Source organism: Carcharodon carcharias, chromosome 15, assembly GCF_017639515.1.
Source record: "Carcharodon carcharias isolate sCarCar2 chromosome 15, sCarCar2.pri, whole genome shotgun sequence".
Taxonomy (NCBI): domain Eukaryota; kingdom Metazoa; phylum Chordata; class Chondrichthyes; order Lamniformes; family Lamnidae; genus Carcharodon; species Carcharodon carcharias.
Window position 1 is genome coordinate 12,277,622 of NC_054481.1, and position 27,262 is coordinate 12,304,883.

Below are 27,262 nucleotides of genomic sequence, written 5' to 3' on the forward strand. Positions count from 1 at the left end.
TTACATCAGTGGCTCTTTCAGAATCCGGTGCTCCTGATGTTAACCCTTTACTCTACATGTCTGTACCCTGTACCCACCCCCCACCACCTCCCCTTTCCACCAAGCCCTGGCCTCAACTATGGCAGCGGTGTAGTCGTGTTGTCACTGTAGTAGTGTTCCAGCGATAATACTCTGGGGACCTGGGTTCAAATCCCATCATGGTAGATGGTGGAATTTGAATTCAATTAAAAAATCTAGAATTAGAAGTCTAATGATAGCTACAAAACTGTTGTTGGTTTGGTTCACTAATGTCCTTAAGGGAAGGAAATCTGCCATCCTTTATCCAAACTGCCTTACATGTGACTCCAGACCCACAGCAATGTGGTTGACTCTTAACTGCCCTCTGAAATGGCTGCAGGCCATGCAGTTCAAGGGCAAATAGGGATGGGCAACAAATGCTGGCTTTGCCAGTGATGCCTACATCCTACTAAAGAATAAAAAAAAGGCACTAGATGAACGAGTGGCAGCCCTTGTATAATTTTTCATCAGATTGATCACTCAAGGGAATCTACCTGATCCTTAAAGGCTCCAGGGAAGATTTCTCCTTCTGGATCCGTATAACAAAGGGGTGGTTTAATAGTGAGAGCAAATGAATCAATATGCAAGGAAACACAATTGCTAATATTCCACCTCCTTCTCTACGTTAGAATGTGCTATTCGGAATGTTCCGTACAGTGTTTTCCTCCATTACAACAGGGATTGCATTTCAGGAGCACTTTATGACTTCAAAATGCTGTGGGATGACCTGAGATTGTGCAGTCGCTACATAAATGCAAGCTCTTTCACTGATTGTAACAGAAAAGGTTCACCTTCTCAGTGGGGATAAATGCAGTATAACTGGAGTTTTGCAATAAAATCAAATGAGATGTTCTGAGTCTTTTTTCCTCTTTTTTTCTACAAACCCTAGAGGTGGTAACCCACAAAATGTCACTGTGCAAAAAGCAATATCCTTTGAAACTATTGTTATGAGATTTCCTGTTTTTGTTACTACAAGTTACTGGCACTGCGAAGTGACTGATCTCTGGTGAAGACCTCTTGCCGTCACCGCTTTAAAGTTGAACAGAAATGTCTCATTTCTTTCAGGTTGTTGGCTATGTAGTTTGCCAACGCTTGCATAATTGAAACATGGATGTTACATCAACTTTTGTTTCATTCCTGTTAATCATTAGAAACTTCACCATTCTTTTATGAATTCGGGTTAAATCTCTATCTGTGGTGGTTGTGCTGCTCCAACCATAAGATTGTATTTGTAGCAAGCATCTACACAATGGTACAATGGTATAGACACCACCCCACCACCACCACCACCATCCCCCAACCCCCCCGCCTCCCACAATTCAATGCCCACCCAAAACAAGTTGTTTTGTAGAAATAGTAAAAGCCTAAACACATCTGGAATTTTTGAAAGATGCTCAAATAAATCCTTCATCAAACTTCAAACATTGAAGAATGGAATGAAGGCAGGGAATGGCATCCTGACTGGCTACAAGGAGTGTCGGGAAATGAGGGCTGGATGGATGCCAGAGATATAGCTCAGATTTAAACCTATTTTCTGTGTCACCCTGACGTAGCTTGTATATCATACAAACAAGCTACAGAAGGTAGCTTGCACTCTGCATCTTCCCAGATGAACGATCTGAGACGAGAAAGACACTGTGATTTGAGATGGATCAGTTGTGCTTCACACATTACCTTGTTCATGTTTTTTAGCAGGATAAATAGGATTTTAGTTCATCTTTTTGCAGTGCTTACATATCACTAACAAGGCTGCGCTATACGAACAGTTGGCTTTGTTTCTTGTGTAAGCTTAATCTATTTGTGAAGATAGTGATGATGTGGATGAACTGTGCTAATATCTAGAGGAATTAAACATCCATAAGAACTGTCACGTGATTTGACTGTTTGAAAGCTTTAGCTGTGCTTTGGTCCCTCCCCCACCAACCCCCCACCCCCCGCCTCCCCCACCACCCCCACCACCACCACCCCCCACCCCCCCCCCCTCCCCCACCATCACTGACTCTGAGGCAGAGTGGATATGTGGAAAGTAATGAATGTGTTTGTCGCAGGAACAGGAATCTGAACGAGATGCCAACCTTCTCAGTCCTTTACAAGGGAGCTGTGATCATTAGCAGGTAATAGATAGGAATCTGCTGAATTGTCCGTTGTCTATTTTGTCGGGTTACCATTTGAAATCAGTCCTCAATTCTGACTATACAGTCATGTAATAGATTAATACTGCTGAAGGTTTCAGCAATTTTGCTGCAATTTAACCTGTGCTTGAACTCAAACAGTCGTTCTACTGTATTTGCTGTTCTTTCCAGTCCCTGTTCGGGATCAGTCAGTAAAATTTGAAACGTAGATCTCTTGTTTATCTTGAGCCAATAATTTTCATTACATTGTGGGACTAATTGGGAATGTCAGGTGGTTTTGAGCAGTACAAGACGTGGGGAACTGATACCCACAACAAACAACATGGGGATCCTTATTAAAACAGCAGAGTGTTTCATCTACTGGAACAAGCCATGGAACAAGAGGACAATTAAAAAGGCAATTCCTGTTTAGCGAATTCTAGGAGTTATTTTGGTGAAAGCAAGTGTTAAAAGGATGCGGTGCTGTTAAGACACACCTGTTTGAAAGTCTGGTTTTAGCACACGGTTTTGGTCCATCTTACTGATTATCATGCTGTGAATTTGCTGGGAGATGCTAAACAGACAACTTCACGTTTAACATGCGAGTGCTCATTAAACAGGGTTTTTGCGATACAGTAACTGTGGGTTCCTCACACCCACTTCCACCGAAGGTGTGGAGTGTTCTGGCTGGCACACAACAGTACATTTCAGGATAGCTCAGGGACCAAGTTAGAGAAGATAGTATTAATATTGAATTTGCGCTGCAATCAAATACATCCTTTAAGTTGGTAATTAAGCAGAGTTGTCCCCAATTGGGGAAGGATTAGGGAGTCATTGCAAGAGTAAATAAACTAGTTTACTCGGGGTGTCAGAGAGGAACTGGGAGAGCTCTGTGATTTTATACTTTGGAAATATTAACATGATTAAACAAAGTCAACATGGATTTATGAAAGGGAAATCATGTTTAACAAGCCTACTGGATCTTTTTGAGGACATAACTAACAGAATAGATAAGGGAGAACCAGTAGATGTGGTGTATTTGGATCTTCAGAAAGCTTTTGATAAAGTCCCACATAAAATTAAAGCACATGGGATTGGGGGTAATATATTGGCATGGATTGAGAATTGGTTTGCAGACAGGAAACAGAGTAGGAATAAATGGACTTTTTTCGGAGTGGCAAGCGGTGACTAGCAGGGTACCACAGGGATCAGTGCTTGGGCCCCAGCTATTCACAATATGTATCAATGATTTGGATGAGGGAACCAAATGTAATGTTTCCAACTTTGCTGATGACACAAACCTTGGTGGGAATGTGAGCGATGAGGAGGGTGTTAAGAGGCTTCAAGGTGATTTAGACAAGTTGAGTGAGTGGGCAAATACATGGCAGATGCAGTATAACATGGATAAGTGTGAAGTTATCCACTTCGGTAGGAAAAGCAATAGAATGGCAGAGTATTATTTAAACAGCGATAGATTGGGAAATGTTGATGTACAATGGGACCTGGGTGTCCTTGTACACCAATCACTGAAAGCAAGCATGCAGGTGCAGCAAGAAGTTGAGAAGGCAAATGGTATGTTGGCCTTCATTGAGAGGAGACAAGAATACAGGAGCAAGGATGCCTTACTGCAGCTGTACAGGGTCTTGGTGAGACCCACACCTGGAGTATTATGTACAGTTTTGGTCTCCTTACCTAAGAGAGAAGATTTACCAGGATGTTGCCGGGTCTTAAGGAGTTGAGTTACAGGGAAAGATCAAACAGATTAGGACTTTATTCCTTGGAGCGTAGAAGAATGAGGGGAGATATGATAGAAGTTTACAAAATTATGAGGGGTATAGACAGAGTAAATGTGAGTAGGCTCTTTCCACTTAGATTAGGAGAGATAAACACGAGAGGACATGGCTTTAGGGTGAAAAGGGAAAGGTTTAGGGGGAACATTAGGGGGAACTTCTTCACTCAGAGAGTGGTGAGAGTGTGGAACGAGCTACCATCTGACATGTTAAATGCGGGCTCACTCTTAAGTTTTAAGAATAACTTGGATAGATACATGGATGGGAGAGGTCTGGAGGGTTATGGACTAGGTGCAGGTCAATGGGATTAGTGGAATAATATTTCGGCACAGACTAGAAGGGACGAATGGCCTGTTTTCTGTGTTGCAGTGTTCTATTGTTCTATGGATATACTTGCCATAGAGGGCGTGCAGAAAATGTTCACCGGACTAATTCCTGGGATGGCAGGATTGCCATGTGAGGAGAGATTGGGCTGACTAGGCCTGTATTCACTGGAGTTTAGAAGAATGAGAGAGGATCTCATTGAAGTATAAAATGCTGACAGGGCTGGATAGACTGGATGCTGGGATGATGTTTCTTCAGGCTGGGGGTTTCTAGAACAAAGAGTCGCAGTCTCAGGACACGGGGTAAGCCATTTAGGACTGAGATGAGGAGAAACGTCTTCACTCAGAGGGCAGTGAACCTGTGGAATTCTTTCCCACAGAAGACTGTGGAGGCCAAGGGCAGAATTTTCTCTGTGGCATGTGGAGTCAGGCCCCGCACACCGACGCACAAAATGACGCGGGGTGAGGCTGGGCGTGCCAGAGGCAGCTGCACATCCACCAACCTGTCAAAGGCCTGTTAAGGCCATTTAAAAACCAATTGAGATAATTGACAGGGCTGCCCGTCCAACCTTAAGGTTGGTGGCCGGGGGTGGGGGGCGGGGGGGTGGTGGGGCAGGCGAACAGTCCGTGTCTAAATAATTTTAATCTTTCTTTATTTATTTTGAATTTTCAATTTGAACTTAATCTCCCTGAGGCACAGAGCTGCCTCAGGCTGATTTCTGCGCTCTTGTGCTCGCAAGCACCACGAAAGAGCTCAGGCCCCCGACTCTCCCTCCTCCCCCCGCCCGCACAGGGAGCGCTGAGCGCTACCGGGTGTGCGTCACGTTGGGCGGGCCTTAATTGGCCTGCCCATGTAAAATGGCGGCACGTGGCCGATCGCGGGTGGCAGTTGGCTCTGCGCCCACTCCCGACAGGTCCACCCAACAGGCAGAAGATTCTACCTCAAGTCACTGAATGTATTTAAGAAGGAAATAGATAGATTTCTAGACCCTAAAGGCGTCAAGGGATATGGGGAGAGAGTGGCAGCATGGTATTGAACGGCACAGCAGCTCGAAGGGCTGAATGGCCTACTCCTGCTCCTATTTTCTATGTTTCCACTCTGCTGTTTTGGAAATACACCTGTTTTAAGGTACAGCCTAGCTTCAGGCTTATTCTTCCTCCAACATACAATTATTGGAATTAACAGGTAGTTTCTTAGACTTAACACTGAGAGTCCTGGTGGCAGAGGTCAGAGGAGGAAGAATGTCTTGTATTCACAGGGGTGTAAGGATGCCAGCTCAGCCTCCTGTCTCCTTTTTTTTGCAGCAGCTGTCCACCTCTGTGTGGCCTCACGTTCTTGCCCCATTTGTCCTGCAGATCAAGGGGGAGCTTCTTGCAAGACCCACGTGCAAGCATTCCCTTTTTCCTAGTGTCTCCTAAATGGAGTCCAATGAGGGAAAGTAGCATAGCACTTATTATTAATATCCTCAGAGAATACCTGGCATAAATATTGGCATGAATGTTGATGAAGTCTTGAAAAAATGCCCCAGGGAGTCTACCAATGCATTGCAAAATTCCTCTACAAACCTCCAGCAGCAAGTGAAAGATGATATATCTTTAAATAACGTTAAAATGACTTGTTTACTCCCAATCAGCTGGTCACTGTTAGGAGAAGGAGTTAGTTCAAGACCAAACCACCAAAACTCCCTGCAGCCTCCTTAACAAACACTAGCAGGCAAATTAACTATCAACCAGCTCCTTAACAATCCTCCAAGCTGCGATTCCTAACACAAGCTTTAACTTCTTGACCAAGATGCTGTCATGCCCTGAATGTGGAATAAACCAGCATTTCAGTATAAGACACCATCTTGGTCAGCTCTAGAGTACCTAAAGTATATGGGGAGAATGACTATGTTCCTCAATTTCCCCAGATTCCCCTGTCCTTATGGCTCCCTCTCCCTCATGCAGCTTTCCCTGATAGAGAGGTGCAGCTCACGGCTTGTTGCTACACCACTGTCTATTGCTTAATTACAATCCTAGGAAGTGCAAGTGGAGACGGTTCAGAGGAGGTTAACTAGATTGATACCTGGAATGAGGAAAGGTTAGATAGACTGGGCTTGTTTAGGAAAGTGATGGATGACTTGATTAAAGTATATAAGATCCTGAACGGTATTGACTAGGTGGACGTGGAAAGGATGTTTTCTCTGCTGGATAAGTCCAGAACTCAGGGGTACTCTTTTAAAATTAGGGGTCGCCCTTTTAGGACACAGATGAAGAGAAACGAGGGATTGGAACTCTCTGCCTCTGAAGGCGATAGAGGCGGGGTTATTGAATATTTTTAAGGCAGAGGTAGGTAGTTTCTTGTTAGGCAAGGGAGTCAAAGGTTATTGGGGTTAGACGGGAATGTGGAATTCAGCCATGACCTTATTGAATGGCGGAGCAGGCTCGAGGGGTCGAATGGCCTACTCCTCCTATTCCGTATATTCGAATGTATGTTCATAAGTGAATGCCAGTGGCCGATCCACCTTGCAATTTTCCCAACCTTTTTCCAGGATATACTTCACCTCTGTTGATTCTTCTGTAATTGAGATCAGAATTGTGTGGGGGAACAAATTTCCGGTCACTCCATGGTACAACATAGTGTTCCTCCGCCATGCTACCATCACGCTGGTGTGTTTTTATGTGTATAAAGTTGATAATGTGCTATAATGCTCCATGAAGAAACACGCTCCAAAATGAATTTATAACCAATGTTCTTTTGGCTGAGGGAAGTACTTGGTTGTTGGTTGATAGTTCTGGCGCATGGCAGGATGTTGTCAAGGACCTGAGCAGGGACATAAGTTCCTGTGAATCCCAGGAAGAAAGAACTTGCATTATATAGCGCCTTTGACAGCATCCCAAATACCTTCACAGCCACTTGAAGTACTTGAGAAACGGTGGTCACTAAGGCAATAAGAACATGAGAAATAGGAGCAGGAGTAGTCTCTGCAGCCCATCAAGCCTGCTCCACCATTCAACACAAATTCAGCTGATCTTGGGCTCCAACTCCACTTCCCCGCCCTGCTCTCCAAATCCCTTGATTCCCTGAGAGATCAAAAACCTGTCTATCACATCCTTAAATGTATTCAATGATGGGGCATCCACAATCCTCTGGGGTAGAGAATTCCAAAGATTCACAACCCTTTGAGTAAAGAATTTCTCCTCTTTTCAGTCCTAAATGATCAGCCCCTTGTTCTGAGACTGTGCCTCCATGTTCTAGGTTCCCCAGCCAGTGGACACAATGTCTCAGCATCTACCCTGTCAAACCCCTTCACAATCTTGTAGCTCTCATTCTTCTAAACTCCAGAGAATATAAGCCCAATTTACTCATCATAGGACAGCTCAGGGACCAAACGAGTGAACCTTCGCTATACTGCCTCCAATGCAAGTATTGAAAGAAAGAGCAATATGGAGACCAAAATGGCACACAGTATTCCAGATATGGTCTCACTAAAGCCCTATACAATTGTAGCAAGGTTGTTTTACTCTGGTGCTCCAATCCCCTTGCAATAAAAACCAACATGCCATTTGCTTTCCTAATTACTTGCTGCACCTGCATGGTAAATTTCTGTGTTCCTTGTAAGAGTACACCCAGGTCCCTCTGAATCTCAACATTTACAAGTTTCCTGCCTTTTAAAAAAGTGCTGCATTTTTATTCTTACAACCAAACTGAGTAACCCCGCAGATTCCCACATTATGCTCCATCTCCCATTTTGTTGCCCATTCACTTAACTGTCTACATCTCTTTCCAAACTTTTTGTATCCTCACAGCTTTCACTACTATTTAGCTTTGTATCGTCAGCAAACATAGATACATTACTATAGATATTATAGAAACATAGATTCAGTTCTGTTGAAGGGTCATGAGGACTCGAAACGTCAACTCTTTTCTTCTCCGCCGATGCTGCCAGACCTGCTGAGTTTTTCCAGGTAATTCTGTTTTTGTTATAGATTCATTACTCTCTGTCTCTTTGTCTAAGTTATTATTATAGATTGTAAATAGCTGAGCTTCTGACGCTGATCCTTATGGCACTCCATTGGATACAGCCTGCCAACTTGAAAATGCCCCATTTAGCCCTACTTTCTGCTTCCTGTCCTTTAACCAATCCTCTATCCATTCTGATATATTACCGCCAAATCCTTGAGCCTTCATGTTGTGTATTCACCGTCTGTGTGGCATCTTATCGAATGCCTTCTGGAAATCAAAGTATACTACATCTATTGGTTCCCCTTTATCTACTCTACTAATTACATTCTCAAAAAACATTAATAAATTTTTCAGACAAGATTTCCTTTTCATAAAACCTTGTTGACTTTCTCTGGTCATGCTATGATTTTCTAAGTGAAGACTTCCTTAATAATAGATTGCAGCATTTTCCTGATGACTGATGTCAGGCTAACTGGCCTGTAGTTACCTGTTTTCTCTTTTCCTCCTTTCTTGAATAGCGGTGTCACATATGCTAACTTCCGATCTGCTGGGATCACTGTAGTAATGTTGAGGCAAACCAACCTGCAAATCCTTCCAACACATCTCAATGGCAGGTGGTAAGAGCGGGAGAGACTCCTGGTCAGCCATGAGATGGATAGAACATTGGACCCTCTACCGTCACTGGCCATAACTCAGGACTGCAACGTGCACGGAAAAGTGTTTGTTTCCACGGCAACTCGTACTCCCTAAGCGAACTGTAACACACAGACCATCATCGGGTCACCAGGGAGAATTCCCTTGCTGCTCTCCCAAATAGTACAGTGGGATCTGTTACAGCCACCAGAGGGAGCAAACAAGGTCTCGGTTTAAAATCTCACCTGAGAGGCAACACCTCCTAAAGTACCGCACACCCTCAGTACTGCACTGATGTGTCAGCCTAGATTATGTGCTTGGGTTCCTGAAGTTGGGTGTGAACCCATTAGCTGCAACTCGAGAGTGCTAGCAACTGAGTCAAGGCTAACACTTAAGCCCATGATGAACATATAATTTGGTGCAAAGTACTTTGGTTACAAGGTAATTGTTCATCCTGTGGGATATTATCCCATTCAGATTATGCGTAAGATTACCGATGTAAAGCTCAGGATGGTCTGCCCCCATTTTTCTATTTCTTCTTTGTATGTGGGTGAAGCATGTTAGCAACATTTATTCCACACCCTTAAGAGCCTTAGAAATGAATGGTGGGCCTTCTTCTTAAACTGATGTCCCTAGGGTGATGATGTGCCCATGATGGTGTTAGGTGGGACATTGCAAGATAATGGTCCAGAGTTACCTGCAGACTTTCACCATTGGAATGGCACATCAAGGGCACTGCGTTCATTTTGTAACCATAAAATCCCAGAAAACTATGGCATAGGTGACCTTGTGCTGCATTATAATTTCCTGCACCAAAACGATGCAAAGTTGATCATTGTGGCTCCATCCCCAGACAAGTAAATGGCCGTCATAAATTTTCTGGATTTATGTCTTTGAATCTAAGTAATTCAGCTAAGCTGTGGGAATCTTTCAAGCCCCGTAGTGTGAGGAATAGATGTGTTTTTTAAAATATTTTTGAAGAATCTTGTGTTATTCTGTGGAAAAGGCTGTTTGTGTGCGTATGATTTAATTAAGCTGGGCAGAGATTAATAAGAGGCAGGTTGTCTGGGGAGGTTGAAACATGAAAAGGATAGGGGTGTTAGATCTGAGGTATAAGTAAATAGGTTAGATCTAACATTTGCATTTCCAGATAAGTTGAGAGTTTGTTTGAATATCAAAGGGGAGTCAAGGGTGAAAGAAACATGTTTGCATCTTGCAGGAGTTCCTTGGGTAAATAGAAAGGGGGTATTTTATTTTATTGACCCCAAGGCAAAGACATAATAGCAACATGAAAGATTTTATATTGGAAGGTTTCGAGTTTCAAAGAAGCATGAAAACAATGGAACCTGAGATGAAAGGGGTAAAAAGGTATTTTAGAGTTACATGGGGAGGTTACAGTAGCTTTGACTATAGCTGTTTGAGCTGGAAATTGGAGAGGATGCGGTTTGAATTAACCATCCAGTCAAGACAGAAAAGTCGTGGGCTGCAAACAGTAGTCTTATTTTGAAGTTTGGATTTTCACGGCAGGGTGAAAGTGAGTGAACTGAGTGTTCTGCTGAAGGGTCATGAGAACTCGAAACGTCAACTCTTTTCTTCTCCGCCGATACTGCCAGACCTGCTGAGTTTTTCCAGGTAATTCTGTTTTTGTTTTGGATTTCCAGCATCCGCAGTTTTTTGTTTTTATGTCTATAAGAGAGTGTTGCCTGGAAGGTGTGTATCTGTGGGTCTGGCCAAGTGGAAAGTCTTTATGAGGGGAATGTTTGTAAGACTAGCCTTAATTGTGCAACTGTAATCATGTGTGCTTAAGTTTTCTTTCATTCTTGTTAATTAGCCTTTTATTTTTAATTTTTAAAATCCCAAAAGCGTTACTGGACCTCTTACTGCTGAGCTCGGTATATCTTCTTCTCAGTTTCAGAATTAAAAAATAGGTTGCGGCCCATAAGCCAAGTTTCCCTCTGGGGTTTGGTTTGCGCAGTGATTTACACCGGCTGTGATCACAACAATAAGCAGCTTGGTGGTTTCATGACCAATTTCCACGCGCTGCAATGCTAGCGTAGGTTCTGAAATGGGCTGAACCAAACTTTTATTTCCCAAAAATGTACTTCATTCATAAAATTTGTAAAAGTGCATTCCAAAACATTTCAAACTGAATATTACAGAAAGTGCCAGAGAATTCCACTTTTCCCCAAACAGCAAGTTCCACCCTGAGGTGGAATACACTTGATATTTATCATATACATTCCATGTCAGGCATACAGCCCAAAGGGTTCTACAGTTTCCAGCCCCTCATTGTACCCAGGTTGAAAGGCCTTAGATGGCGACCTTTCCCCATTGTGCCTCTATGGCAGTTGTCCCAAGCTTCAGTACAACCCTCAGCACATAGTCCTGGACTTTGTAACACTCAGTCATAGACAACTCTTTGCACTGGAAGACCAGCAAAAGTTTTGGACAGACTGAAGAATGTCTTTCACCGAGTTGATGATCCTCCAGCAGCGGTTGATGTTTATCTCGGTGTGCGTCCCTGGAGATAGCCCATAGAGCGCAGCGCCCTCCGTCATGGAGCTGCTTAGCAGGAACCTCGATACAAACCACTGCATCTCTCTCCAGACTTTCTTTGCTGAGGCACATTCCACAAAGAGGTGGACAATGGTCCCTTCTCCACCACAGCCTGCTCGTGCGGAGTGGAAGAGACTTTGGGTGTGCATGAAGGATCTGGCAGGAAGGGCCCCTCTCACCATCAGCCATTGGTGCTTGTTTGAAAGTTCTGGCAACGAGGCAATTTTGGTCCAATTTCATTACAAGCAGGAGGGAAGTGCGCCCGAGCCAATAACTGCCCTCATTAATGCCATGCAACCTATAGGACCATTCCAGGTCTTCCTTGCTCCAGTGTAGGGTAAATTTAAAAAGGTAGAAAAAAACATCTTTTATGTTTGTGGCTTCGAGCAATCCCTTTCAGGACCGTTGGTCAGGCTACAGAAGAAACTGGAAAAGGAATGGAGAGGACCTTTAAATAGATATTAGCAGTAGGTGCCCCTCATAAGCATATACAATCGTCCAAGCCAATGTGGTGACAGACATATTTCAGGTGGCCTTTGGGGCATGTACCCATTCTGAGCTTGAGAAATGGGCAAATGTCCCACCAGTGCCCCCTTCTTGTCTAGCCTGACACTTGTATCATCTTCTAAATAAATGTTAAAACATAACTTGGAATGTTTCTGAACCTGAAGCTGATGAGTGAGTCCTTAACCCAGATGGCTTCCTGCAAATGATCAAATTCATCACGGTGAAAAGGCTTGACATTCAGATGTCTGACCTGTCTAATTGGTTCAATGATGCAGATGGAGTAAGCTATTGGTTACACAATCTCAGAGGTCCCAGATTGGCCATTATGCTCTCTGCAGTGCATTCAAATTCCTTTCCTGGGAAATTTTGGTGTAAGTTTGCAATGAGCAGATTTGGGGCACCCAAAAGGCACAATTCATGACACAAATCCCACCAATCCAGGAAATTCTGGGTCAATGACTCTCCAATGGTAAAGCAATGGAATTATATATTCAAGTGAGGATGGGATGTCATTTGAAGGGAAACCTGGAGGATCATGGTCTTCCTTTTTGCTGTGGACACACATGAAATGCATTGGGAGTGAGACTTGATTTGAACAGGAACATTCAGTAGAGCAACCATTGGTGTTCTGCGTTATCCAGTTGTTAAAGATTTGCCTGGCAACATAATGCTGAATGAGGTACAAATAGCCAGGCAACATCAAAATCTTTACCTGATTATAGTTGTAGACAAAGGTCTGGATTTTCACCAAATCGGAATGACTCAAAAATGGCGGCTGGGACCCAATTCCAGGTTTCCTGACTCCTTCCCTGGGGTTTCTGATTTTTAACAGGGCCTCTTTAGAGTGCAGCCTTGTTCAGGTCAAAATCCCAAACCCTGCATTCCCAGCCTGGCCAGGTCCATTGTGGGGACAAGCACATCCTAGTCTTCTGCAATTTTCATAGCGTCAAGCCAGGTCATCAGCGAATCATAGTTCATGGTACCTCAGAGGTGTCGTGAACCATAGGCTATGAGGAACCTTTTGAAAGGTAAGTTCAAAAAGTCCTCTTTATGACCCCCATGCTAAGGTGTGCCTCCCACCTGAAATATGTCTGTCACCACATTGGCTTGGATGATTGTATATGGCCCCTCATACCCTCGTGCCAAGATATTCCCCCCAAACAACCCTACGGTCTCATGCCCACATGATACGCTATGGCTCTTCCATGCCAATTCATCCAGTATGGACTGTATAGAAACAATGAACCCTATAGTGACAGTAGGATGTGTGAAAAAAAGCTTTAAAAAAAACAGTCATTCATTGATAACTTTCCACCTCCTTAAAAAAGAAACTCCTTTTTACTACAGTGTTAATCATCCAGACCCTTTAAAGTTTTAATAGCTGAAACTGCAAGTACTCAAAACCATTTTATCTTGTGTAAATAAACATTGTGAAATTGACAGCAGAAATCAGAGAGCCAGAGCTGTCAGTCAAACAATGTTTTCCCTGGAGATCAGGTGTTTCAACAAACTAATGGATTTTTAAGCTCTCAGCCTAGCTTTACCCTTGGCTGAGATCTTGGTATGGGGGCATGAGGGGCCTTAGGGGGCGGGTAGGAGCATACCTTGGTATGGGGGGGGCATGAAGGTCCATAGGGTGTGGTGGGGCATAACTTGGCATGGGGGGCATTTGGGGCCAGCAGGGGTAGGTGGGGGGGGTGGGCATGAGGTGGCATGGATGGGACATGGGGAGTGTCTGGGAGGTTATGAGGGTGTTGAAGGGTAAGGGCTGGAGGGCTGCTTTCACTTTAACTGCGACAAAGTCCCACAGCACTGAAGCAGGCCTCTTAAACAGCCCGCCTTGGCACCCAGCAGCCCCCAGTGGCTGCCCCCAAACTACTTCCTGGGTTAACTGGCCCAACCCCAGCCCACACCTGATAATGAAAATCCCATCCTTGGGGGCACTTTCTCCCAAGGCAGGTGGGCTGAGTCGGGAACTTTCCTGACTCCGACTACCCAACTCGATGATGAAAACCCAGGCTGAAGAGTTCGAGGAGTTCTGAAGATGTAACAGCGTACAAAAGCATCAGCAATTGATATTGCTGGAACTTTGCTCTACATACAGACTGTTTTAATTCTTTAATTCCAATAGTTAAATACATAGGAACAGGAGGAGGTAATTCAAACAGTTCCGGCATTTAATTAGATTATGGTTGATCTGCAACTTAACTCTATTTTTCCCACCTTTGCTTCTAACTGGGTCAAACCAGAGCTCTGTACACCTGTGACCTAATACCATCACCTTTGTATTCAGATCAGTGGTATAGTAGTACTATCACTGGATTAATAATCAAGGCACCCAGGGTACTGTTCCTGCTACCCAGGTTCAAATCCCAGTGGATGACAGATCACAGCAGATGGTCAATCTCGGATTCAAAAAATCTAGAATTAAAAATCTAATGATGAGCATGAATTGATTGTTGTAAAAACCCATCTGGTTCTTTAGGGAAGGAAATCTGTTGTCCTTACCTGGTCTGGTCTGGCCTATGTGTGACTCCAGACCCACAGCAAGATGATTGACTGAAATGGCTGAGCCATTGTGGGGACTGCAGTGGCTCAAGAAGGCAGCTCACCACCATCTTCTCCAGGGCAATTAGGGATGGGGAATAAATGCTGGTCTAGCCGTATGTTGCCTGCATCCCATGAACAAATATAAGAGTATATATAATTTTTGCCCCTGTTCCAAGCACAGGGGCTGAAATTCTTCAGCAGCTCCACCAATGGCCTACTCCTGCCCCTAATTCATATGTTTGTATGTTCATAGGTCCTTGTCCAGCATAAGCCCAGTGGGAGACCAGTGATACCCAAAGGGGAAGTGCCTGAAATGGGCCTGGTCTGCTATTTCCCCTGGGTGTTTGTTAGTCTCCCATTGGAGTTACAGTGGGAGGCTGCAGGGGTTCACCATGGAACTTTATCCCTCAGTTTGTTTCAGCTTGGTCATGGCCTCAATCTTATTGTGGATCCATAAAGGAAGAACAAACTTACATTTTATATAATGTTAAGACCAGTCTCCGGGTGAGGTTCCCCTAATTTGTTATGATCTTGAACAAATTACCCCAAATTGTTATGGTCTCAGGCGAGGAAGGATGAATTGGCTCACCTTCTTTATTCAACCCCCTCAGTTGGTCGCAACAAGGTTAAATAGGATCCCTTCCCTCGTGGATACCTTTTCCCAGTCCAAATGTATTTATGTTTTAGAAGGAACCAATTTAACCAAGCTTTCCTGAGTCAAAGAAAGAATGGGTTTATTCGTTACTAAAATGCGAGAAAAAATAATAAAACGCAACAGACAAAAACACAGATTTGAAATGAGAAATGAGTCCAGATATAAAGGTTAAAAAAAAAATACTAATCAGTCCTTGGGTTGTTAATGAGGAGTAGATGGCGAAACATTGCGGCTGTTAAGTTGGGTGATTCTGGTGGGTAGAGCTGACTTTGCGCAGTTGAGCAGTGGGTTTGGAGATTCTTGGTTCTGCAGGCTAGTCCTGTTTCCTTTTTGACAATGGCTTTGCTGACTTGTGACTTGCTTCCAGCAACCAGAGAGAGGGGTCTTTTTTTTACCTGCAAGTGCAGGGATGCCTAGTTGATGTTCTTCAGCCCTGACCCTCACAGACCAGACCTGGAACACCAAAACTAGCACACAGAAACCAGAGTTGCAGTTGGATTTTTAACCCCTTTTTTTGTGTATTCCTGGAAGGGAAAAAAACAAACATGTCTTTCGCTCAGACCTGCTTTCTTTTCAACTCCCATCATGTCCGCAGTGTGGAATATAACTCACAGGAGATCGTTTCTGCTGCAATGGTAATCAGCCTTCATTATCTCCGCATCCACAGGAGATTACTGTTCAGTTTTTGCATTGTATCTCTTCCTTTGAAGTGTCTCTGTCTGAAGTAGGCCTCGACACTTTTTTAGGTGTAACATTCCATTCTCTGGACTAGCTGGACAAGCGTAATCCACATAGGAATTTTCCAGCAAGTAGCTACTTTACAGTCTCAGCCAGCTTTTGCTTATATGTCCTATTTTTTAAGGTCTTACTTAAGCAGTTCAATGTGCCTGTAAGTAATTCAGGGCTATAATCCGTGGTCATGACATATTAACATTTTTCATAATCTCAAGAAATACCAAGCACTTTACAAGCCAATATAGTACTTTCGAAGTGTCGATATTGTGGTATTGTGGGGATACTGAATTCCTCACAGTTAAGATGAAAACTCGAAGGGAATAATATTTCAAAAGACCCATTCTAAAGCAGATTTTTAATTGTGCCGGTAAATATTTGTCCATCATTACCATAATTCTGCTTTGGTCCCATTTGGTTAGCGTGAAAATCAAAGGTAAATTTCTCACAGGGAATCAAAAGGAGGAAGGTAAATGTAGCCTCACTGTATCAGCTTGGTTGTTCACTAGCTTCTGAGTCAGGAGAATGTGGGCTCAGGACGTATCGTAACTTCAAACATGTAATGCAAGCTGAAACTTTTAGTGCAGAGCTAAGGAGATACTATGCAGTTTAGAAGAATGAGGGGTGATCTTATTGAAATATATATGGCTCTGAGGGGGCTTGACAAGGTACAGGTTGAGATGATGTTTCCCGTTGTGGGGGAATCTAGAACTAGGGGCACGGTTTAAAGAAAAGGGGTCTCCCATTTAAGACAGAGGTGAGGAGGAATTTCTTCTCTTAGGGCCTTTAGTCTTTGGAATTCTCTTCCCCAGAGAGCAGTGGAAGCTGGGTCATTGAATATATTCAAAGCTGAGTTAGACAGATTTTTGATCGATAAGGGGGTCGAGGGTTATGGGGGAAAGGCAGAAAATTGGTACTAAGGCCACAATCAGATCAGCCGTGATCTTATTAAGTGACGGAGCAGGCTCAATGAGCTTAATGGCCTACTCCTGGTCCCATTTCTTATGATCAAATGCCAGAGGGGCTGTCTTTTGGATGAGCCTTCAGAACTGAGGCTCCAATTGAGGTAGATTAATATATTTCCATTGTTCTATTCAAAGAAGAGCAGGGTGTCCTGGTTAACAGTCCCACCTCATCCAACACCACCAAAAACCTTCTTTCGTTATTTGCAGGACCATGCTGTGTGCCACTTGACTTCGATGTTCACCTGAATAATAACAACAGCTGCACTTCCAAAGTAATTAACTGGATATGAAATGCTTTGGAACATCCTAAAGATGTGAAATGGCATAATATAAATGTAGCTTAATTTGTTCTTGTCAAAAAGCTCAACAAATATTTTCTAAGCAGAGTCATTGGGATAGATTTTGACTTTGTGCATTGGTGTGAGAAGGGTGATAGCGAGTTGGACGCTCGTGTCCCATTGCATGCAATGGAAATAAAAATTGAGAGATATGAAATAGGCTGCCATCTATTTTACACAACCTCACAAAGCCAAATGCAGTGTATTTTATCACAGCCTATTGTAGCGATCCTTGGCCAGACCCCGGGGTGTAGGTGGAGGTCTGCTGGAGGACCAATAACACTTTGTTTAAAGTAGGTAAATGTTGAAATTCAAGACACATGCTTTTGGAATAAAGCCCCAAGATTCCATGGGAAGCTCAGAAAGATAAAACAGTTTACAATATCTGCCTGTAATCTAACATTCAGGGTACGTATGTGCTACACGTGAGTTAATAAGTGAACTGTGACCAAACACACCACACTACAGAGCAAATGACAGATGCAACCAAGACAGAGACCATGGATTTTGCAACTGCTCCTTCAGAGAGACAGCACAGACACGACGGGCCGAATGGCATCCTTCTGTGCTGTAACCATTCTGTGACTCTATAATTCTATATTCTCTTTCCAGAATACATACAAATAGACTTTAGGGATCTCCTTCACTGACTGGCTAAATTAGATGGTCTTGAAGTTAGAAAATCTATTGTAAAAATTTGTGTTCCACCCGCTGCGATGAAACCTCATGTTTTTTTTATTCATTCATGGGATGTGGGCCAGCATTGATTGCCATCCCTAGTTGCCCTTGAAAAGGTGGTGGGTGAGCTGCCTTCTTGAACCGCTGCAGTCCATGTGGTATAGGTACACCCACAGTGCTGTTAGGAAGGGAGTTCCAGGATTTTGACTCAGTGACAGTGAAGGAATGGCAATATATTCCAAGTCAGAATGGTGAGTGACTTGGAGGGGAACTTCCAGGTGATGGTGTTCCCATCTATCTGCTGCCCTTGTCCTTCTAGGTGGTACTGGTCATGGATTTGGAAAGTTCTGTCTAAGGAGTCTTGGTGAATTCCTGCGGTGCATCTTGTAGATGGTACACACTGCTGCTACTGTGCGTCGGTGGTGGAGGGAGTGAATGTTTGTGGATGTGGTGCCAATCAAGTGGACTGCTTTGTCCTGGATGGTGTCTGGCTTCTTGAGTGTTGTTGGAGCTGCACTCATCCAGGCAAGTGGGGAGTATTCCATCACACTCCTGACCTGTGCCTTGTACATGGTGGACAGGCTTTGGGGAGTCAGGAGGTGAGTTACTCGTCACATAATTTCTAGCGTCTGACCTGCTCTTATAGCCACAGTATGTCATGAGTAGAATCCAAGCATTCAATAAATCTATATTTAGATCAGGCATATTTTTATCTGACAATGACGGCAATATTTCTGTCTACAAGAAAGTTCTCATTGTGGTAATCATTGTGGTCTTAAGTTCAGCTATGTTGGAAAAACCCTTTCAATCATTTAAATGAATGTTGACAGTCTTGATAATGACTTTGTTAGGCATTGTGTACACACTGAGCTCTGCATTTCCATGGGAGAATAGTGCTTTTCAAAATGTTTAGTCTGGGAAAAATTCCAACTGGCATTTTAATCCAAGATTTAAACTCTATATTAAAATGCAGCACACAACCTCTGACATAGCACTTACTTGCTCAAGGATTTTAATATTCAGCTACTTTATTTAAATTAAAATAACACAGAGTTCTGTTATTTGGGGTTGGGAGTGGGGGAGGTAGGGATCCAATTGGTTTTTCACCCAAATATTTGTAATTTTTAGCAAATAGAATCACAGGCCATAAAAGGACAAGGTAAAAGAACTCTGTATTTCAGAAGTAGGCAATGAATGTACCAGCATTTAACTGGTTATATAAAAATAATTAGATCCTCTTAGCTCAATGGATCATTCCTTAATCAACCCAATGGGCCAAATGCTCAATCACTTGCCCACGACCAAGGACCATTTCTTAGACAAGGTCTAACATCAAAGCTGAGGCTTTATTTATTTATAAAGATTAAAGTATATCTGAAGCAGGAGTTTAATGAGCATTAGTAATGGAGATATACATACAGGGATTGCTTTGTCTGCTCATGTGTTGCTTCAATGTTATTGATGTATACCTGTGTGTGCACAGTGTCACATTCTCCGGGAAACAATTTCATCAAATATTCTATAGATTACAATCAGCTTTATATCATGCTGTCTACAATTGTACACATTCCCACATGCAGCAAGACCTGGACAATATCCCGGCCTGGGCTGACATGTGGCAAGTAACTTTTGCACCACATAAGTGTCAGGTAATGACCATCTCCAACAAGAGAGAATCTAACCATTGCCCCTTGACATTCAATGCCTTTACCATCGCTCAATCCCCCACTATCAACATCCTGGGGTTACCATTGACCAGAAACAGAACTGGACCAGCCTATAAATGCTGTGGCTACAAGAGCAGATCAGAGGCTAAGAATCCTGTGGCGAATAATTCACCTCCTGACTCTCCGAAGCCTGTCCACCATCTACAAAGTACAAGTCAGGAGTGTGATGGAATACTCCCCACTTGCCTGGATGAGTGCAGCTCCCACAACACTCAGGAAGCTTGACACCATCCAGGACAAAGCAGCCGCTGGATTGGCACCCCATCCACCACATTCAACACTCACTCCCTCCAACACTGATGCACAGTGGCAGCAGTGTTAACCATCTACAAGATGCACTGCAGCAGCTCACTGAGGCTCCTTCAACAGCACCTTGCAAACCCATGATCACTACCATCTAGAAGGACAAGGGCAAGAGACACATGGGAACACCACCATTTGGAAATTCCCGTCCAAGCCACTCACTATCCTGACTTGGAATTATATCAGCCGTTCCTTCACTGTCGCTTGGTCAAAATCCTGGAACTCCCTCCCTAACAGCACTGTGGGTGTACCTACACCACAGGGACTGCAGCGGCTCAATCAGGCAGCTCACCATCACCTTCTCAAGGACAAATAGGGATGGGCAATAAACGCTGGCCCAGCCAGTGAAGCCCACATCCCATGAATGAATTTAAAAAATGTGTCCTGTAGAAATGCTGAAAGGTGAATTGGTCAATTAATTTTGTAGATCTGTCACTTGACTTTTAGTTTTCCTCTCATGTTTTTGAGTGACCTTTATAGCCAAAGAGATGTCATGGCAACAAGGGATGGTAAAGGTCAACCTTCCAGGGATGCCTACGTGCTGGAAAATGAATAATTTGTTTAAAAAATCCAACTACTATGACGGTGGAAATGATAAAAATCGTTGATTATACCCAGGGGAGCAATCATAATGTTTGCTTTTAGTAACAAATATTTTGCTGTGTGACCAGAGTTATCCTTTAATTGGTGGCCTCAATCTTCAGGGGAGTATGAGTTGGTAATTAGGTCAGTGCACTCTTGTCCTTACTCCATATGTAACTAGATTAACATTTACTTCAACATAACAATCACCATGCTCACTGATCTTGATCCTAAAACAATCCAAATTGCCCGGGCCCATTCGCCATGCCGAATGGGAGGAAGCAGCAAAGGGAACAAGGAGCAGAGGGAGTGGCGGAATGAGGAACAGGGAGCAGAGGGAGCGGCGGAATGAGGAACAGGGAGCAGAGGGACCGGCGGAATGAGGAACAGGGAGCAGAGGGAGCGGCGGAATGAGGAACAGGGAGCAGAGGGACCGGCGGAATGAGGAACAGGGAGCAGAGGGAGCGGCGGAATGAGGAACAGGGAGCAGAGGGAGCGGCGGAATGAGGAACAGGGAGCAGAGGGAGCGGCGGAATGAGGAACAGGGAGCAGAGGGAGCGGCGGAATGAGGAACAGGGAGCAGAGGGACCGGCGGAATGAGGAACAGGGAGCAGAGGGAGCGGCGTAGCTGAGGGGGGAATGAGGAACAGGAGGGAGCAGCAAAGGGGTTGGCAAAGGAGCGTGTGGGAGAGAGCAGCGGGCAGGGGAAGCAGCAAGCAGAAAGGAGCAGGGGGAAGGGCAGATGGAAGGAAGCAGGATGGTTCGGTGAAAGGAGGGAGCAGGGAGCAGGAGGGAGTGCAAGGGAGCAGTGAGGAGTGGGAGGCATCGGGGAGTGGCAAGCGGAAAGCAGCAGGAGGGAGCAGTGAGCTGGGAGAATGGTCGGGCAGGTGGAAAGTGAGAGGGAGCAGCAAGGAACTACTCAGGCACTTAAATGAGCAGCGGTGGGTCTTCTCCAAGATCAAGGACCCTGGGGGTGGAAGCCCCACCCACCGAGAGCTCCTGGCCAATCAGAGGCTAACAACGCTATTGAACAGTAGCGCCACCGAGAAGGCAGTGACTGTTGCTGGTACTGCACCCACCCGAGGCCCAGGATCGTTGCTACCAGGCCACAAGTGAGCGATGGTAGGAGCGGGTGTTGCAGGGAGGGAGTCACATTGGGGGAGAAGAGATGGCAGCAAAGGCAGGGATGGCTGTCAGCAGACCCCCTTGCCAGTGCCAGGTCTCTCACTCAGGCACTGAGTGGCTTTGAACAACGGATCCCCACCCCAAGAACTCCCAAACAATCCCACACAGCTTGGCTTGTAAATGCTGCCTGCATAGCAAGCAGCCAACCCCCACCCACCACTGGGTTAATCCCAGTGGCAGCAGAATGGGGCCCTTTATTGGTCATATTGAGATATTTCCATTCGCACTAATTGCCTTTACACTCTGTAAGTTCTATATCTCATTGATAAGAGTGAAAATAGGCTTGTGCCACCAGGGAAGAAATTAAATCATTAGTTTCACTTATTGATTCTAACTGTGGTGTAATGGGTTAATAAAATAATTACGGTGATGAGTGGTGTGGACCATGAGTAAATGCGATGTAAATAGTTTTAAAATAAGTTAATATTGTTATTAAAGAAGTTGATTGTGTACTTGGGATGAAGTTCTTTAGATATGAACATACGAATTAGGAGGGGCAGGCCACTCAAGGAGACCAAACACAGACTGGGTGACCGCTTTGCGGAACACCTTCGGTCTGTCCGCAAGCATGATCCAGACCTCCCTGTTGCTTGCCATATCAACACTCCACCCTGCTCTCATGCCCACATGTCCATCCTTGGCCTGCTGCAATGTTCCAGTGAAGCTCAACGCAAACTGGAGGAACAGCACCTCATCTTCCGACTAGGCACTTTACAGCCTTCCGGACTGAATATTGAGTTCAACAACTTTAGATCATGAACTCTCTCCCCTATCTTCACCCCTTTTTTAATCCCATTTTTAAATTTAATTTTTATTTTTTATTTACTTATTTTTATTTACATATTTTTATTTTTATTCATTGTTTTACCCCCTTTTTATCCCTTTTCTACAACTACTTTTTCCCCAATCACTGCCCCCTTCCCCCACCCCACCCTCAAAAACGCCATCTTGTTCCATGTTGCTTTTTCACAGAGTCTTACCCTTGTTCTGCTATTCACACATTCTGCTTTCTTACCTTTATGCCACTATCAGCACCTTTTTTAACCCTTACCACTACCATTAACACTCCCTTTGTCTTGTGTCCATGACATCTTTGTCAATTTCTCCTTAGCCCCCACCTTCTACCCAGCTTCACCTGCACCACCCCCCTTAAACAATATAAATTCCATCCCATTTCTACTTCTCTTTAGCTCTGAAGAAGAATCATACGGACTTGAAATGTTAACTCTGTCTCTCCCTCCACAGATGCTGTCAGACCTGCAAAGTTTTTCCAGCATTTTCTGCTTTTATTCCAGATTTCCAGCATCCACGGTACTTTGCTTTTAACCAATTACCATATGACTCTATACATCATACTGTGGGTGGTGCTATTCTCCAGCCCAACATTAACCCTTGCCCTGCCGAGCATCTTTACATTACAATGGCATGCAAGTGCATACAACTCCATACAACGGGTGTAGTGTAGTGGTTAAAAGAATAGTTACGGTAATGAGTGATGTAGACCATGAGGTAACAGTGACATCAGCAATCATGTACTAGAGACTCTGTACAGCAGATTGAGCATGCAGCACTCCGGGAAATGTGCCTACTCAGTAGCTTATCATATATATAGTGTGCATATTGTAAATAAACCAATTTGAGTAACTACCCAAGTGAGGCTACATTCTCTCTAGATAAGATGCACCATGTCATCAGTATATAAAACACCGTCCACTTTGGGTTCTTTAGCATCATCCTTTGGCCACTCTCCAACAGAATCACACAATTGCTTTAAAATTTCAGGAGATAGCAGCTTCAGTTCATCTCTCATGATGACTACATCAAGTTTAAACATCAGTCAGAGCTACTTTTAAGATTGAAACCAATTACTTTTGGTCAAACCAGTGGATTGGCACTTTAACTAATTTATGTAGAACAAGTGCAGTTTGAGACATCTTGCTCTCTAGACTGTGCAGTGGCTAGCTCCATCCCTTTCCTCACAGGAGATTCTGCAGGATGCTCACCTGACTAACCCTTCTCTCTTGACTTTGGTTAACACGTCACAAACACCAGCAAGCACAGCTTGTGTTTACTCAGGGAGTCCAAGTTGTTGTTTAACTTTTCCATGCGTATTGTAGTCTGAGGTTATGGATAGTGATGATAGAGGCTCCAATGTTCTTTCCATCACATGGCTGACCCAGGAATCTCTCCCATTCTTACCACCTACTATTGGCATGTGTTGGAAGGATTTACAAGTTGATATTCAACCTGTTTGGTTGGTGTTGGCCATCAAATCCCAGAGTGGGACAAGAACCGGGAGCTTCTGGCTTAGAGGCAGGAATGCTGCTCACTGCACCACCAGACCGCCACTCTGTATGCAAATGCTTCCATCTTTTATTCTCCAGCAAGAGTTCAACTCATCCAGCGGCTTTGATAATATTACTTTCAATGGCATCAAATGAATTTATTCTGCTGAGTGACTAATCTCAGTTTAACAATGGCCCCTGCAAAATCTCGGGAGATTCAAATCATAACCCAAGTAAGTGTAGGATTTGTAAACCTGTCAGCCTTGTGAGGAACATCAATCAAAGAATAATAGACAAATCCTTCGAATTTCATTTAAGGTCAGAGAATTTACTTCCCACATCTGGGGAATTGCTACAAGTTTAAATGTGGTTTGTTTGCCAACGCATCAACCCTGCCAATGCTCCAGTGCTGGTTTTGGGAGTGAAACAAGCTAGAGATACTATTTCTAAGCCTCAGTTGGTACCCTTTATAGTCATGACAGTCAACACACAAGGGTGGTCTTGGGCCACAAAGGGGTTAAAAAATTTTTTTTTTTTTTTTTTAAATTTCACAAATTCAACCTTTTGCTTAGAAGCCTAATAGGACCATGGCCAGGTTTTAGCGGGAGGGCATTGTGAAGCCTGTCTCCCCTGTCCCAAACTCTACCCACTCCCCCACAACAGGTAAGGGGGTGCCAGAGTTTCCAGTAGGAATGGACAAGGTGTGATCAAGATGGTGCTTCTGCCTGCCTGAGCGTGTGAATGACCCCAGAGCATTGGCATAGTCAGAGTTGGAGGGTACTGTCGGGAGTGATACTCCTGGCTCTTTGGGGTGATGACCCAAAGAATTTCAGCGAGCTTTGTGGAAGAGAGGGATGAGGGATTATAATTTTATCACAAAATTACCCACTCTGTACTACGCTGGCAGCTGAAAGCAGATTAGGTCCCACAATGTCCCTGATGTCTTCACAATGAGAATTACTCCAGATCACTTTTCAGTAAAAATCAGACAGTATAACTGAACCCATTTCCACCATTCCTGCCAGATACGACAACCCACGTTTCCCTGTCAATCTGGACCCTTGGGTTCTATAAGAAAAGTGAGCCCTGCATCGAGATAGGGTGAAAAATGGGAAATAGGTTAGTGAGACCGAATAAGCATCAATTTAGATCTCAGGGTCTCATTAGTAACTCATAATAAAAGAAAGAGAAGGAAGACATGCATTTTATTTAACACTTTTCACCTCAGGACATTCCAAAGTGCTTTACAGCCACTGAAATACTTTTGAAGTGCAGTCACAAAGTAGGAAATGTCGCAACCAATTTGCGCACAGCAGGCTCTGACAGACAACAATGGGCAGGATTTTTAGGTGGGCGATCAGGCACGATCAGCGGGCCCGGGAATAGGCAGGGAATGGACCACTCACCACGATCAGGCCCCCCAACCACGATTTCACACTGGCTGGCCAATTAACGGAGCTGAAGACTTTAAAACCAATAAATAAAGATCTTAAAATCACAAAAACAATGTCCAAGCATTACAATCAGTTGCCTGAACAGTTGTTAAAAATTATGTCCATGGATTTTTATTCTTCTTTCATTTAATGATGGGGACCTCTCATCCCGCCCTTTGGATGAGGTTTCACCAAAAGGGCAAAGTCCGCCTGGCAGATTCGCCGAAAAATCGGGGACAATTGGAACTTTAACAACTTTAATTGCCTTCTTAATTGTCGGCGGGCGCACTTCTGACACTCGTGCCAGCCCGCCGACCGACATATGGTGCGAGTGCGGGGTGAGGTTGGGACGCTCTGCCAACGTCACCTCACGGGATCTTGTGTCTGATTGGGTTAGAGGCGCGCCAACCTAAAAATCCTGCCCAATGTGATAGCGACCAGATAATCTGGTTTTTTTTTTAAATGTTGGTTAAGGGATAAATATTGGCCAGGAGAGAAGGGGTACTACAAATTATTCTTGGAGTTTTGCCTCCTCTCCCATTGGAAAACCATTCTTGTGTTGCTCAAATCTTGTACGATGGAGAAATTCCAGGTATTAGGCCTTCCTTTCCCTTTCATTAGCTTAAACCTGTACTTTCTTCTTCCACTGTGATAATTTGATTTGACATTGTGTTTTGGATTTACCATTTTCATACAGTTCATCACCTGCCCATAACAAAGGTTTGTTCTCTGTGTATGATATTGAAATGTTAAAGGATGATGAAGCTGTAGGGAACCTAGAGGTGGAAACTGGACCTAAAATGGGTGCAGCAAGGCCCAATTTTGGGGACTAATGTCCCTCACCCCAAGAGCACTGGAAAAACACCCTTTCAAAAATTTGGCTGGATTATCTTTTGGGCATCCAGGGTTGCCCATCTAAACTGATGTTGAGTTTCTTGTGTATGCAAATGAGGGGCTTAACACCTGTATTAGGAAACCCCAGGAAACAGGGCTGAACTGAGCGTAGCAGGTGGCACCTCTGTTCCACTAATATTTGCTGGATTTGGATGAGGCCTAGCGAGCCGCTGCCATATTGGAAAGCAAGTTTAATTTTTTGTATTCAAAATGAAAAAGGACTGTCAGCAGGATCGCGCCATCTCCCAATAGCTTTCCCCTCCCCTCCACCAGACTCAGCTACTGCAAAGGCACAATGGGGGAAGGCCCCTGTCTAAGGCCCCTGTCTAAGGCCTTGCAGCCATTGTACATGAGGGGCTGGAAACTGGTAAAACCCCTCAGGCTGTACATAATGAATCTTGTAAATATTAACCGTAATTGTAATTGTAGTGAGTACATACAGTATTAAAACAAACTTGACAGAGTGGATGTGGAAAGGATGTTCGTTCTTGTGGGAGAATCTAGAACCAGAGGTCACTGTTTAAAAATAAGGGGTCATGCATTTAAGACGGAGATGAGGAGAAGTTTTTTCCCAGAGGGTCATGAGTCTTTGGAATCCTCTTCCTCACAAGGCGGTGGAAATAGAGTCTTTAAATATTTTGAAGGCAGAGATAGATTATTGATAAGTAAGGGGGCGAAAGGTCACAGGGGGTAGGCGGGAACGTGAGCCAGAATTTTATACCCCAAGGGTGGGCACATGCCCGATCTGTCCGGCCGTGAAATAGCGCGAGATGACATTGGGCGAGAAGGCCAAGGGGGACACAGGTTCAGAAAATAAATACATTTGGGGCTGATATCAGAATGTTCTTTTCCATACAATGAATGGTCAAGACTTGGAACGAACTACTGGACGGAAATAATGGAGTGAAAAGAACCTGCAATAATATAATTAGCTGCAGCAATGTCTTTCTGGACAGATGAATTAAGATGGGCTGGAGTGCTTTCCTCGTCCATAAGTATCCTGTAATCTTGT